The 14,873-nt window shown below is 51.6% G+C and overlaps 1 protein-coding gene across 8 annotated transcripts in view; it reads left to right on the forward strand.

Moving 5' to 3' along the window:
• The window catches only part of LOC140390043 (coiled-coil domain-containing protein 148-like), a 301,551-nt gene that overhangs the window by 94,477 nt on the left and 192,201 nt on the right, over window positions 1-14,873 (forward strand). The window lies entirely within an intron of this gene.

Consider the following 14,873-nt stretch of genomic DNA (forward strand, 5'->3'; position numbering starts at 1 on the left):
AACAATACATTTGTATTTCCATTAATTAAATACCATGGGTGGAATTTTCCAATCTCGCCAGTGACAGGAATTATGGCAGACAGGGGCAGTAAATTTGGCATGATTGAAAAAACTAACTACCTGCCAGGGGGAGATTAGTTTGGAATTTTGTTGCACCCTGACTTTGATGGCTGTTTAAAGGCAGGTCAAGTTTCATTATGATCCATGTTGGGAACCACATGTGCATGAATTCTCATTAAAAGGCCAACTCGCCGGAACTTTGTTATCCTTCCACTCCCACGCTGGTTGGGAGAATCGCCTGGGCCGCCAAAATTTCTGGGGCCGCCGGTCCGACACCCTCCCGCGATTCTCCCAAGAGGCGGGAACGGTCCGGTCGAGTTTCGCAGGCCGGAGAATCGCCGGAGACACCCAAAATAGTGATTCTCCGGCACCCCCGCTATTCTGAGGCCCGGATGGGCCGAGCGGCCAGGCCAAAACGGCGGGTTCCCCCCGGCGCCGTCCACACCTGGTCGCTGTAGTTGTGGGCAGTGGGTGAACGCTGGGGGGGCGGCCTGAGGGGGGACGAGGAGGGATCCTGCACCGGGGCGAACCTCAGATGTGGGGTGCCCACCGATCGTCGGGCCGTCCTCTCTGAAGGAGGACCTCCTTCCTTCCGCGGCCCCGCAAGATCCGTCCGCCATCTTCTTGCGGGGCGGACTTAGAGAGGACGGCAACCACGCAAGGACTGGCGCGGGTAGATGACGCGGCCCCGATACTGGCCCATTGTCAGAGCCTGAATCGGTCGGGACCGGGGCCGTTCTGCGCCGTCGTGAACCTCGACGGCGTTCACGACGGCGCGGCCACTTCGGCGTGGGGGTGGAGAATCCCGCCCTAAGTGTCTCGCCAGCGAATAATTAGAATGGTTTGTTTCCCAACTGTATGCTAGTGTTGTGCACCTAGCAAGCTTCATTAGCAACTTCAAGACAAATGGGTAGTACTTTTGGCTACCTTTTAAGAGTGTTGCTGAGGGATTTAGGATGCTGGTTTAGCACACTGGGCTAAATCGCTGGCTTTTAAAGCAGACCAAGGCAGGCCAGCAGAACGGTTCAATTCCCATACCAGCCTCCCCGAACAGGCGCCGGAATGTGGCGACTAGGGGCTTTTCACAGTAACTTCATTTGAAGCCTACTTGTGACAATAAGCGATTTTCTTTTCATTTTCATTTTCATTTTCATTTCATGCCTGTGTCACATGCTGAGCCAAGGGTGGACATGAGAAGCAATACCAGTGAGGGGAATCCTGGAAAGTCAGGCTGAATGTGGTCTTGAGAATGGGAGGGACCAGGTTGACCAAAGGATATGGGGACATCAATACTAAAGGGTTTTGGGGGAAGAACAGGAATAGCCACTTGGATAATGATGGGAGGCTGGATAAAAGAGGAATTAGTAGGCGGTGAGTATGGAAGAGGTTGGGAGGGACGTGTTAGGTAATGGGGATGTTAGAAGCTGATCTCCTAGACAAAGGCCAGCAGCACCATTATCGAGGTCACCTTACAATGAGACAGTTCGAAAACAAGCTGGAACGTAATTGGTGGAGATGGGAATGTCTCAGGATGTGTAGGAGGAGTTCAGCAGAGCAATTCTTGGCCATTTGAAGTAGACTCCTGTAACTCTCCTGCTCAAATCATGGAGAGCAATTTGAGCTGAGTGCATGACTTGAGGATCTAATGCACAATAAAGCTTGGCTCCTTTACCAATGGTGCTTGGCTCCTTTGCCAATGGTGCTCAGCAAGGTCAGAATCCATTACTTATGGGTGTTGCAGTGCAAATGATCTTAATTGGCATTTGATCCTTACAGAGGCATGTCAGAATGGATGTAGGGTCAAAATGTAAATGGCCACATCTGCTGTGCAGAGGCAGCATGGGACCTACAAGCCTCCAAGCCAATGCATTGGCTATGGCATTCAAGGCAACATGCTTGCAGTCAGCATGGAAGTCCAAAGACTGGGTATCCATAGTTATTGTCAAGGCCACTGGAGGACAACTGACACAAGGCTGAGTGTGACTCCTGGAACTTTGGTCTTTTGACCTGAATTAAGACCCACATTGTAAAAACTAATTGGAATGTCTCTTAACCTATTACTTAACAGTCTCCCCTTCCTTGGAGAAAAAAAAATAATTAGGTGAAAACAAAATTACAAGAAACTCAAAAACACACACACAATTTCCCCCCTTCTTTTTTTCTCATGGAAGAAAAAAAAACAGTCACAGAAACAGGTGCCCTTCATTAACAATATTCAAGAGTTTCTATGAGCTAGCCCCTCTTTTTGTAAAACAGTCTGACAATTGATAGCTACTGTCAACCCATTTATTTTTTGCTATTTCCCCTCTGTCCAACATCTGCTTCAAACCTGCGATGTCTATCCTTAACCTTTTTTCACTTTTTGTAGAGTGCACATTTTCCCACAGGGATTTATTGTCAATGTGATATTCAATAGGTATATTACCCAAATCCCCTAATCCCAAAATTTCCGTCAATATCTGAGATATGTAAAAGGCCATATCCACCACCTCTACAAGGCTTAACATCACAGCAGCCAAAGTGCTTTTAACCACTCCCCTTATTTTCTTTGTTTTCCACACAAGAGGGCAACATTTACCATTGTTCCTCAAAAGGAAAATTATATAAAGCCTCCTGCGCTTGAAACCCCATCACATAAATTTGCACAGGACGCATCGCTATAAACTATGAGTTCAAGTGCCTAAGGTCACCCCCGACTAGGCTGGTCACATAGAATGTGAGGGGGCTGAATGGGCCAGTCAAACGCTCGCGCATGGTTCGCACATCTGAGGAGTTTAAAGGCGGATGTGGCATTTCTTCAGGAGACGCATTTGAAGATTGGGGACCAGATTAGGCTGAGGAGTGGGTGGGTTGGACAGATTTTTCATTTGGGATTGGATTTTAAGACGCGGGGAATGACGGTGCTAATAAATAAGCGGGTAGCGTTTGAGGTGGGGAACATAGTGGCAGATCCGGCAGGAAGGTTTGTGATGGTGAGCAGGAAACTGGAGAGAATGCCAGTGGTTTTGGTGAATGATTATGCCCCAAATTGGGATGATGTTGAATTTATAAGGCACGTGTTGGGGAAGATCCCAGACCTGGACTTGCACCGGTTGATTATGGGGTGACTTTAATATGGTCATTGAGCCGAGACTGGACCGGTCGAGCCTGCGGTCGGGGAGGGTGTTGGCGGTTGCGAAAGAGCTACGGGGGTTCATGGGACGCATGGGGGGGTGAACCCTAGAGGTTTGGGAGGCCAAGGGTGAAAGAATTTTCGTACTTCTCCCATGTGCACGGGGTGTATTTGCGGATCGATTACTTTGTGGCGGATAAAACTCTGCTGGCGGGAGTGGTCTACTCTGGATGCTTGATGATCGTGATTTCTGACCACGCGCCGCACTGGGTGGACTTTCAAGTGAACCAGGGTGGGCAGCGCCCACGCTGGAGATTAGACATGGGACATTAGCAGAGGAGCTGTGCGAGCGGTTGAGGGCTGCATGACATGGGGGAGGTATCAGCTGCTACGCTATGTGAGGCACTTAAGACAGTGTTCAGGGGATGCTGATATCGATTCGGGTGCACAGGGACAAGATGGAGTGGACAGAGATGGCAAGGCTGTGGAGGAGATCCTGTGGGTAGATAGGAGATATTTGGAGGCCCCGGAGGCAGGCTTGTCGGAGTGACAGAAATTCCAGATAGAGTTTGGATTGGTGCCGACGGGGAAGGCAGAGGGCAATTAAGGAGTGCCAGTGTATGAATATGGAGAGAAGGCGAGCAGGATGTTGGTTCACCAACTTAGAAAACAGGAGGCGACGAGGGAGTTCGGAAAGGTGAAGGATGGGAGGGGTAGGGTAGTCATGGACCCGGTGGAGGTGAATGGGGCGTTTGAGACATTTTTTAGGAGGCCATATAAATCAGAGACCCCAATGGGGGAGGAGGAATGCGGAGTTTTTTGGATGGGCTGGAATTCCTCAAAGTGGATGAGGATTTGGTAGAGGGGTTGGGGCACCCATTGGACTGGTGGAGGTGCTGGAGGATATGGAGGTGATACAGGCACAGAAAGCCCCAGGTTCGGATCGGATCCCGGTGGAATTTTATAAGAAGCTTTCGGGGGATCAGGGTCCCCTGCTGGTAGGGCCATATAATGAGGTGAGAGAGAAGGGGGAGCGTCCCTCTAAGCTATCGCAGGCCTTGATATCCTTAATTCTGAAGAAGGATAAGGACCCGAATCTTAGGGCAGCACGGTAGCATTGTGGATAGCACAATTGCTTCACAGCTCCAGGGTCCCAGGTTCGATTCCGGCTTGGGTCACTGTCTGTGCAGAGTCTGCACATCCTCCCCGTGTGTGCATGGGTTTCCTCCGGGTGCTCCGGTTTACTCCCACAGTCCAAAGATGTGCAGGTTATGTAGGTTGGCCATGCTAAATTGCCCTTAGTGTCCAAATATTGTCCTTTGCGTTGGGTGGGGTTAGTGGGTTATGGGGATAGGGTGGAGGTGTTGACCTTGGGTAGGGTGCTCTTTCCAAGAGCAGGTGCAGACTCGATGGGCCGAATGGCTTCCTTCTGCACTGTAAATTCTATGATAAAATTCTATGATTATCGGTGTTATCGCCTGATCTCGCTGCTAAATGTGGATGCCAAACTGCTGCAAAGATCTTGGCCTCGCGGATCGTTAACTGTGTACCAGGGATGATAGGGGAGGACCAGACAGGATTTGTAAAGGGGAGGCATTTGTTGGTGAACGACAGGCGCTTATTAAATGTGATTATAATATAATAATCGCTTATTGTCATAAGTAGGCTTCAAGGAAGTTACTGTGAAAAGCCCCTAGTGGCCACATTCCGGCCCCTGTTTGGGGAGGCCGGTATGAGAATTGAACCCACGCTGCTGCCTTGTTCTGCATTACAAGCCAGCTGTTTAGCCCACAGTGCTAAACCAACCCCTGATGCTCCCGTTGGGACAGGAGATGGAGGTGGTGGTCGCTATGGATGCAGAGAAAACCTTTGATCGGGTAGAATGGGAATATTTGTGGGAAGTCCTGGGACGGTTCAGGTTTGGACAGGTGTTTGTGGATTGGGTCCGGTTGTTATATAGGGCGCCGTTAACAAGTGTAAGGACGAATCGGGTAAGCTAGGGTTTTTTTGGATTACATTGTGGGACAAGGCAGGAATGCCTACTCTCCCCGTTGATTTTTGCCTTGTTGATAGAGTCAACAAGAGTCAACTGGCAATGACGCATAGAGCATTAAGGAGTTGGAAAGGATAGTGCTGGGGGTGCAGAGCATAGTGTTTGGTTATACGCAGACGATTTGCTATTTTACATTTCGGACCTGTTTGGGTGACATTAGGGGGATTATGAACATCTTGGAAGAGTTCGACCAGTTTTCCAGGTATAAATGAAACATGGGAAAGAGTGAGGTTTCAAACAACGGGCTAGGAGGGAGGCTGGGCGAGCTGCCGTTTAAAGTGGTGGGGATGAACTTTAGACACTTGGGCATTCAGGTGGCGCAGGGATGGGAACATTCGCACAAATTGAACTTGGCGCAATTGGTTGAGCAGATGAAGGGGGATTTTAAGAGGTGGGATGTTCTCCCGCTTATAGGGCAGGTGCAAACTGAAAATACCGGTGCTCCTGAGGTTCCATTTGTTCTTCAGAACGTCCGATTTTTATCCCAAAGGCCTTTTTTAGGAAAGTTAACGCCCTGATTTCAGGGTTTGGGGAGGGAAATAGAAGGTGCTGCTGGAACGGGCGGTGGGGGGGGGGGGGGGGGGGGGGGGGTGGCAGGTGCGGGCTGGCCCTGCCAAGTTTAATGAACTACTACTGGCCAGCAAATACGGCCATAGATAGGAAGTGGGTAGTGGGGGAGGGGCTGGTGTAGGAACGGTTGGTAGCAGCCTCTTGTAAGGGCACTAGCTTACGGGCACTGTTGACGACATTTCTGCCATTCTCCCTAGCCAGGTACTCCACGAGCCCGGTGATGGTGGCAACCCTGAGGGTGTGGGTGCAGTGGCGGCAGCACCTGGGGCTGGAGGGTGACTCAGTTTGGGCACCGATCTGTGGGAACCACAGCTTTGCCCCAGGGGGGTCTGGAAACGGAGTTCCAGGAATGTCAGCGGATGGGGAGCGAATGGTTTGGGGACCTATTTCTGGGGGACAGCTTTTCGAGCCGAGAGGAACTGGAAGGGGAGTATGGCCTGCCCAGTGGGAATGAGTTCCGGTACTTACAGGTAAATAATAATAAAATAAATAACCTTGATTGTCACAAGAAGGCTTACATTAATATTGCAATGAAGTTACTGTGAAATGCCCCTAGCCGCCACATTCCGGCGCCTGTTTGGGTACACAGAGGGAGAATTCAGAATTCTCAGCTGGTACGGGAATTGAACCCGCGATGCTGGCCTTGTCCTGCATCATAAACCAACTGTCTAGCCCACTGAGCTAAACCAGGTATAGGGTTATGTTAGGAAACAGGAGCCGTTCTTTTTATTTTTAAATTATTTTTTATTAAGGTTTTTTAACAACACAATTTTCCCCCTCACAAACAGTAACCCCACCCCCGTAACAAAATAACGCAAAATCTCCCTGAGCAAGATATATACATGGCAAGATGGTATATTTACATAGCTTTATACACTGGTTCTTGGCTGCATGTACCATTTCCCCCCACCCTCTATGCTATCTCCCGCTCGTCCATCCCCTCAAACAATCTCTCGTTCCCCACGCCCCCCCCCCCCCCCCCCCCCCCCCTCCGGTTGCTGCTGCTGCTGATCAACCTTCTTCTAACGCTCCGCGAGATATTCTAGGAACGGTTGCCACCGCCTGTAAAACCCCTGTGCAGACCCTCTCAAAGCAAACTTAATTCTCTCAATTTTATGAACCCCGCCATGTCGTTAATCCAGGCCTCCAGGCTAGGGGGCTTCACCTCCTTCCACAATAGCAAGACCCTTCGCCGGGCTACTAGGGACGCAAAGGCCAGAACTCCGGCCTCTTTCGCCTCCTGCACTCCCGGCTCATCCACTACTCCAAATATTGCTAGTCCCCAGCTTGGCTTGACCCGGACTTTCACCACCTGGGATATTACTCCCGCCACACCTCTCCAGAACCCCTCCAATGCCGGGCATGACCAAAACATATGGGCATGGTTCGCCGGGCTCCCTGAACATCTTTCACATCTATCCTCTACCCCAAAGAACCTACTCAGCCTCGCCCTCGTCAAATGCGCTCTGTGAACCACCTTAAATTGTATCAGACTGAGCCTGGCACACGAGGAGGAGGTATTAACCCTACCCAGGGCATCCGCCCATAGCCCTTCCTGAATCTCCTCCCCCAGCTCCTCCTCCCATTTACCTTTCAATTCTTCTACTAGCGCTTCCCCCTCTTCTTTCATCTCTTGGTATATTTCCGACACCTTGCCCTCCCCGACCCATGCCCCCGAGATCACCCTATCTTGAGCTTCTTGTGCCGGGAGCAACGGAAATTCCCTCACCTGTCGCCTTACAAAAGCCCTCACCTGCATATATCTAAATGCATTTCCCGGGGGTAACTCAAATTTCTCCTCCAGTGCCCCTAGGCTCGCAAATATCCCGTCAATGAACAGGTCCCTCATTCTTCTTATCCCCGCCCGATGCCAGCCTTGGAACCCCCCGTCCATCTTCCCCGGGACAAACCGGTGGTTACCCCTGATCGGGGACCACACCGATGCTCCCATTGCACCCCTGTGTCTTCTCCACTGGCCCCAGATCCTTAGTGTTGCCGCCACCACCGGGCTTGTGTATTTTGTCGGCGAGAGCGGCAGCAGTGCCGTTACCAACGCCCCCAGGCTCGTTCCTTGACAGGACGCCATCTCCATCCTCTTCCATGCCGCCCCCTCTCCCTCCATGACCCACTTGCGGATCATCGCCACGTTTGCTGCCCAGTAGTAACTCTCTAGGTTTGGCAAAGCCAACCCTCCTCGGTCCCTGTTGCGTTCCAAGAACCCTCTCCTAACCCTTGGGGTCTTATTTGCCCACACATACCCCATAATACTCCTACCTACTCTCTTGAAAAAGCCCTTGGTGATCACGATGGGGAGGCACTGAAACACGAACAAAACTCGGAAGGACCACCATTTTGACCGACTGCACCCTACCCACCAACGAGAGCGGGAGCATGTCCCATCTTTTAAAATCCTCCTCCATTTGCTGCACCACCCTCGTCAAATTCAGTTTATGTAGGGCCCCCCCAACTTCTGGCTATCTGGATCCCCAGATACCGAAAACTCCTCTCCGCCCTCCTCAGCGATAGGTCCCCTATCCCTCTTTCTTGGTCCCCTGCCTGTGATACAAAAAGCTCACTCTTCTCTACATTAAGCTTGTAGCCCGAGAACTCTCCAAACTCCTTCAGAGTCTGCATGACCTCCACCATCCCCTCCATTGGGTCCGCCACGTATAGCAGCAGGTCATCCGCATATAGCGATACCCGATGCTCCTCTCCCCCGCGGTCTATTCCCCTCCATTTCTGAGACTCCCTAAGTGATATGGCCAAGGGTTCGATCGCCAATGCAAACAACAGGGGGGACAGGGGCACCCCTGTCTCGTCCCTCGATACAGCCGAAAGTACTCCGACCTCCGCCGGTTCGTCACTATGCTCGCCACCGGGGCGCTGAAAAAGAGCTTAACCCATCTAATAAACCCTCCCCCGACCCCAAACCTGCGCAATACCTCCCAGAGGTATAGCTGCCACTATCTCCGCCTCTCCCTCCTCCGATGTCATCGTTATCACATTTAAGAGCCGCCGCACATTGGTATTTAACTGCCTGCCCTTTACGAATCCCGTTTGGTCCTCGTGAATCACCCCCGGGACACAGTCCTCAATCCTAGTGGCCAGTACCTTCGCCAATAGCTTAGTATCCACATTGAGGAGCGAAATCGGCCTGTACGATCCACATTGCAGTGGATCCTTGTCTCGCTTTAGAATCAAGGAGATTGTCGCCTCCGACATTGTCTGGGGCAGGGTTCCCTCCTCTCTTGCCTCGTTGAAGGTCCTCACTAGTAGCGGGGCCAGCAGGTCCACATATTTTCGATAGAATTCCACCGGGAACCCGTCCGGCCCCGGGGCCTTCCCCACCTGCTTGCTCTCCAAACCCTTACTCAACTCCTCCAACCCAATTGGTGCCCCCAAACCAACCGCCTCCTGATCCTCCACCCTCGGGAACCCCAGCTGGTCCAGGAATCGCCTCACCCCCCTTTCCCCCACTGGGGGCTGGGATCTGTACAGCTCTTCATAGAAGTCCTTGAATAGCGTATTTATTTTCGTTGCACTTCGAACCGTGGCTCCCCTTCCATCTTTGATTTCCCCCTATTTCCCTCGCTGCCGCCCTCTTACGGAGCTGGCGCGCCAGCATCCGACTAGCCTTTTCCCCGTACTCGTAAGTCGCCCCTTGCGCCTTCCTCCACTGTGCCTCCGCCTTGCCCGTGGTCAGCAGGTCAAACTCTGTCTGGAGCCGTCGCCTTTCCCCAAGTAATCTTTCCTCCGGTGCCTCTGCATATCTCCTGTCCACTCGCAAGATCTCCCCCACTAACCTCTCCCTTTCCATTCCCTCTATCTTCTCCCTATGAGCCCTGATGGAGATCAGCTCTCCCCTGATCACCGCCTTCAACGCCTCCCATACCACCCCCACTCGCACCTCCCCGTTGTCGTTGGCCTCCAAGTACCTTTCAATACACCCCCTCACCTTCCCACACACCACCTCATCGACCAGCATCCCACATCCAGCCGCCACAGCGGGCGTTGGTCCCTCTCCTCTCCCAGCTCCAGTTCCACCCAGTGCGGGGCATGGTCCGAAACGGCTATGGCCGAATACTCCGTCCCCTCCACTCTCTGGATGAGCGCCCTGCCCAGTACAAAGAAATCTACCCGGGAGTAAGCCTTGTGCACATGGGAGAAAAAAGGAAATTCCCTGGCCTGCGGTCTTGCTCCATGGGTCCACTCCCCCCATCTGATCCATAAACCTCCTAAGTACCTTGGCCGCCGTTGGCCTCCTTCCCGTCCTTGATCTGGAGCGGTCCAGTGCTGGGTCCAGCACCGTATTGAAGTCCCCTCCCATTATCAGTCCTCCTACCTCCAGGTCCGGAATGCGCCCTAACATGCGCTACATAAATCCCGCATCATCGCAGTTCGGGGCATATACATTTACCAACACCACCCACGTCCCTTGCAACCTACCACTCACCATCACATATCTCCCTCCATTATCCGCTACGATAGTCTTGGCCTCAAATAACACATGCTTTCCCACCAGAATTGCCACCCCTCTATTTTTTGCGTCCAATCCCGGTGAAATACATGTCCTACCCATCCCTTTCGTAACCTGACCTGGTCCGCCACCTTCAGGTGTGTCTCTTGGAGCATTGCCACGTCTGCCTTCAGTCCCTTCAAGTGCGCGAACACTTGAGCCCGCTTCACCTGCCCATTCAGGCCCCTCACGTTCCACGTTATCAGCCGGATTGGAGGGACTCTCACCCCCCCCCCAACGCCGACTAGCCATCTCCTTTTCTGGGCCAGTCCCTTGTCCGCGTCTCCCTCACTCTCCAGTCCCCCAGCTGGGGGACCCCCGTCCCAGCCACCTCTTCTGTGTCCCGTTCTCTTTCGGCCAGTACAGTAGCAACCCTTTCCCCCCCCCTCCCCCCCCTCCCCCCCGCCCCCCCCCCCCCCCCCCCCGCTAGACCCCCATCTAGCTTTTTTGCTCCCCCCATATCCCTCCCGTAAGTCAGCTGACACCTGCTGACCCTGGCTTCCCCCGCCATCCCTTTAACCCCCCCCGTGTGTGGGAATCTCCCAATCAATGTACATTCCTTTGTTCCCCTTCCCGCCTTTTTTGCCGCGCGCGGGAAAGACAACCCCATGCTTTCCAAAGCCTGCCCCGCCCCCCATGGCGCAGCTCCTGTCGTGGCCTTGTCCCTCTCCCCCAGCCCATATAGCATTTCCTGCGCGTGGTTGACCCCCTATGTACAACAACCATCATACTTCAACCCTCAAACACCCCCCTCCCACACAAACCCTCAATTAGAGTCCAATTTTTCAGCTAGTATAAAGGTCCACGCCTCTTCGGGCGTTTCGAAGTAGTGGTGTTGGCCATTATGTGTAACCCACAGTCGCGCTGGCTGCAACATTCCAAATTTCACTCCTTTCCGATGCAGCACCGCTTTGGCCCGGTTGAAACCCGCTCTCCGCTTAGCGACCTCCGCGCTCCAGTCCGGGTATATTCTGATCTCCACATTGTCCCACTTGCTGCTCCGTTCCTTCTTGGCCCATTTCTGGACCCTCTCTCTGTCCGTAAACCGGTGAAATCTCACCACCATCGCCCTTGGCGGCTCTTTTGCCTTGGGCTTCCTCGCTAGCACTCGGTGCGCCCCATCCAGCTCCAGCAATCCCGGGGGGGGGGGCCTCTGCACCCATCAGCGTCCCGATCATTGTGCCCGCATATGCCGCGGCATCGGCCCCCTCCACTCCTTCTGGGAGACCCAGGATCCTCAAGTTGTTTCTCCTTGATCCGTTCTCCAGGTCTTCAAGTCTTCCCACCCACGTCTTGTGCAGCGCCTCGTGCCGCTCCACTCTCTCCGCCAGGCCCACGAGCTCGTCGTCGTTCTCACTCACGTTTTCCTGGATCTCCTGGATCTTCACCTCTTGGGCTTTCTGGGTTGCTCCAAGTCTTTCAACCATTGCCAGTATAGGCGCCATCATCTCCTTACGCAGCTCCTTGAAGCAGCACTTGATGAACTCTTTCATCTCCTCTCTGTCCGTGGGCGCCGCCATTTTGTTTTTTTCTTCTTTCTTCTCCCACTGCTCCAGGGCTGCTTTTTTCGCCGTTTCGCTGCGGGTCCGATCCATGCAGGTCTGTAGGGGACTTTCTCCTTCCTTTCCCACGGGTTTTTTTTTTTTTCAAGTGCCGTTGGGGCTCCGTTAGCAGGCCCAAAAGTCCGTTTTCGCGTGAGCTGCCGGATCTCGCGGCTTAGCTCCGCATCGCCGCAACCCGGAAGTCACAGGTGCCGTTCTTTCCCGACCTGCTGCCCCCGGGGCTGCAGGACAATGTGGTGTCAAAAACCGGGAGTTGGAGAATGTTGGGTGTCGGAAATTTATGAAGAATTGATGGACTGAGAGGGTGTCCCAATCGGAGAAGCTAAGCGGAAGTGGGAGGAAGAGTTGGGAGAGGGGGAGATGGAGGCTGGGTTATGGGAGGAGGCTCTGAGAAGAGTGAACGCATCCTCTTCATGTGCAAGGCTTAGCGTCATTCAATTTAAAGTCGTCCATAGCCACATATGACGGTGGCCAAAATGAGGGGGTGGAGGACAGGTGTGGGCGGTGTGCGGGGGACCCGCGAAACATGTTCACATGTTCTGGGCTTGTCCAAAACTGGAGGGATTCTGGCAGGGGTTTGCTGATGTTATGTCTGAGATACTGGAGGTGAAGGTTGTCCTGAGTCCAGAAATGGCAATTTTCGGAGTGTCAGGAGACCCAGGAGTCCAGGGAGTGAGAGAGGCCGATGTCTTGGTCTTTGCTTCCCTGGTAGCCCGGAGACGCGTTTTGTTGGAAGGGAGGGACTTGGGGCTGGCAAAACCAGGGGTGTGGGTAAGCGACCTTGTGGAATTCCTGAAACTGGAAAAGATTAAGTTTTCCTTGAGCGGGTCTGTGGGGGGTTTGTCCCGTTTATTGGCTTCTTCAAAGATAGTTAAGAAGTCAGCAGTAGTGGGGTAGGTGGTTATAAGGGGTAAAAATGAGGGAGGCAGGGTGGGTGGAGGGGAACGGCAGGGAGGGTGGAGTGGTGGGGTGTTATTTATTGGTTATGTGACTTCCTGTTTGTTCTCCTTTTCTTAGTTTTGGTTGTGTTTTATGTATATGTTCATAAATGCCTCAATAAAAATATTTTTAAAAATACATAAATAAATAATAAGAATGAGAAGCAACTACCGAGTCCAAAGTAAGAATACATGTTCATAAAAATCAGTTAACACTTTCCAAAATCGTTTGCAATCATTGGGCTAAAAACCTTTCTGATTTTACCACAAATCCAGCAAGTTATTGGTTTCTTCCAGATGTTCCATAGTTAATAAACCTTTCCCACACTTAGCTTTCTCTTCAGCGCAGAGTTCTTTTGAAGTATTATTTCTTTTGAAGTTAGGGTTGTTAATCAAGTTTATGCCAAATTAACCACCAAACTATATACCTACAGTACAGATCAAAAGGTCCTTTTGCAAAAAGTTATTGCAGCTCCTTTTACGGAAAATTCTTAAACATGATTCTATGACCAGCTAGGCAACCTTCCAGTATAACAACAGTTTCAAACCACACTCTCTGGAACACCATGCATAATAACATGATGCAGTTTGACATGCAGACACAGATTTTCTAACGCGTATTAAGATAACGCTGATTTAAAAAATCTGGGCGACAGTTCCAATTAGAATGTTGAATCCACATACTTCATTAAAGCCAAGTTCAAAGAATAATCCCTCTGTTTCCCACGGATAATTAAGTACATATCAGCCATTTTAAAATTGAAAATAAAATAGAACAGAACCAGTAAAATAAATGATAAAACAGAAACATCATTGTAGTGTTAATGTAAGCCTACTTGTGACAATAATTAATATTATTATTATCTTGTTGGATGGAGATGGTCATTGCCTAGCATGTCTGGATATTGTCCAGGTCCTTTCCTTGGATTGCCACCTTGCCGTGGTGGAGAGGTTTGAACGTTCCATTGATACTGAGAGCAATGCTGTCAGGAGTCTTAAGCTGGCAGGGTCACCCATGATGGTCACCCATGATGGTAAGGTCAGAAGGGAGGAACCAGAGAAAACGCTATCTAAAGCAAGTCCTCAACGGTGGATCAGGGGGAAGATATTCATATGGCATCAACGGCCCTGATGGCAGATGAACGTTGCAGGAATAGGGAGATCTCCAGTCATCGAGGCTCCTTACCGCTGGAACTGGACCTACCCTCCGTCAAGAACCGTGTGTCTGCAGATGTGCAACGGCATGTCCATGTTAAAGGAAGTCATGAACCAAGTGTCTACCAAGAGGAACTAGCACACCCCCACACAGACAAGCCCTACAGTGATCGGCGAGAGATGACAGGGACAGGATTGTTATATGTGGAAGTCACTAGCTTTGGACCGGCACATGGTTGGTCAGGATTGATTTAGTCATCTCGCTCTTGGAATAGGACCAGGAAAGCGCGTTGGCAGCTTTCTTCACGACTGAGCAACCCTCTTCAGAGTCTACTCTGCTCAACCCGAATGGGGATAGAGCTAGAAAAAGTGCCCTAAAAATAGTCTGTTCTGTCCCCAACGTGGCTGGAAAACTGCATCCAGCAGGCTCATCCACCCGGGATCAGAAAATCAGAGTTAAACCTTGAATGTACAACCCCTCCTGGATAATAAGCAAAACAATTGACTGGGATGGAGAACTGTCCTTGTTGCCAGTGAACTCGGGCATTGACCTCGCTGTCCTACAAGAGACCCAAAGAGCAGGTGAACAGCAGCCGAGGGAAGGTGCCGGTGGTTACACCTTCTTCTGGAGAAGAAAACCCGAGGATCAGCCCAGGGTACATGGATTTGGTTTTGCCCTCAAGAACAAACTCATCAGCCAACTGTTGGAGCTCCATGTCGCATCAACGAGTGCCTCATGACCTCCCCAAATGCAACTTGCTGTGGACCAGCAGTGCCGACGCCCAACCTTTGACGCCAATGATGAGTCCAAAAAAGGCTTCTACCCCTTCCTGAGCACCAGACTTTCCAATGTTCCTAAGGGAGATAAGCTCATCCTCCTTGGGGACTTCAACGCCAGGGTGGAAAG

Source organism: Scyliorhinus torazame, chromosome 2 (assembly GCF_047496885.1).
Source record: "Scyliorhinus torazame isolate Kashiwa2021f chromosome 2, sScyTor2.1, whole genome shotgun sequence".
Lineage (NCBI taxonomy): Eukaryota > Metazoa > Chordata > Chondrichthyes > Carcharhiniformes > Scyliorhinidae > Scyliorhinus > Scyliorhinus torazame.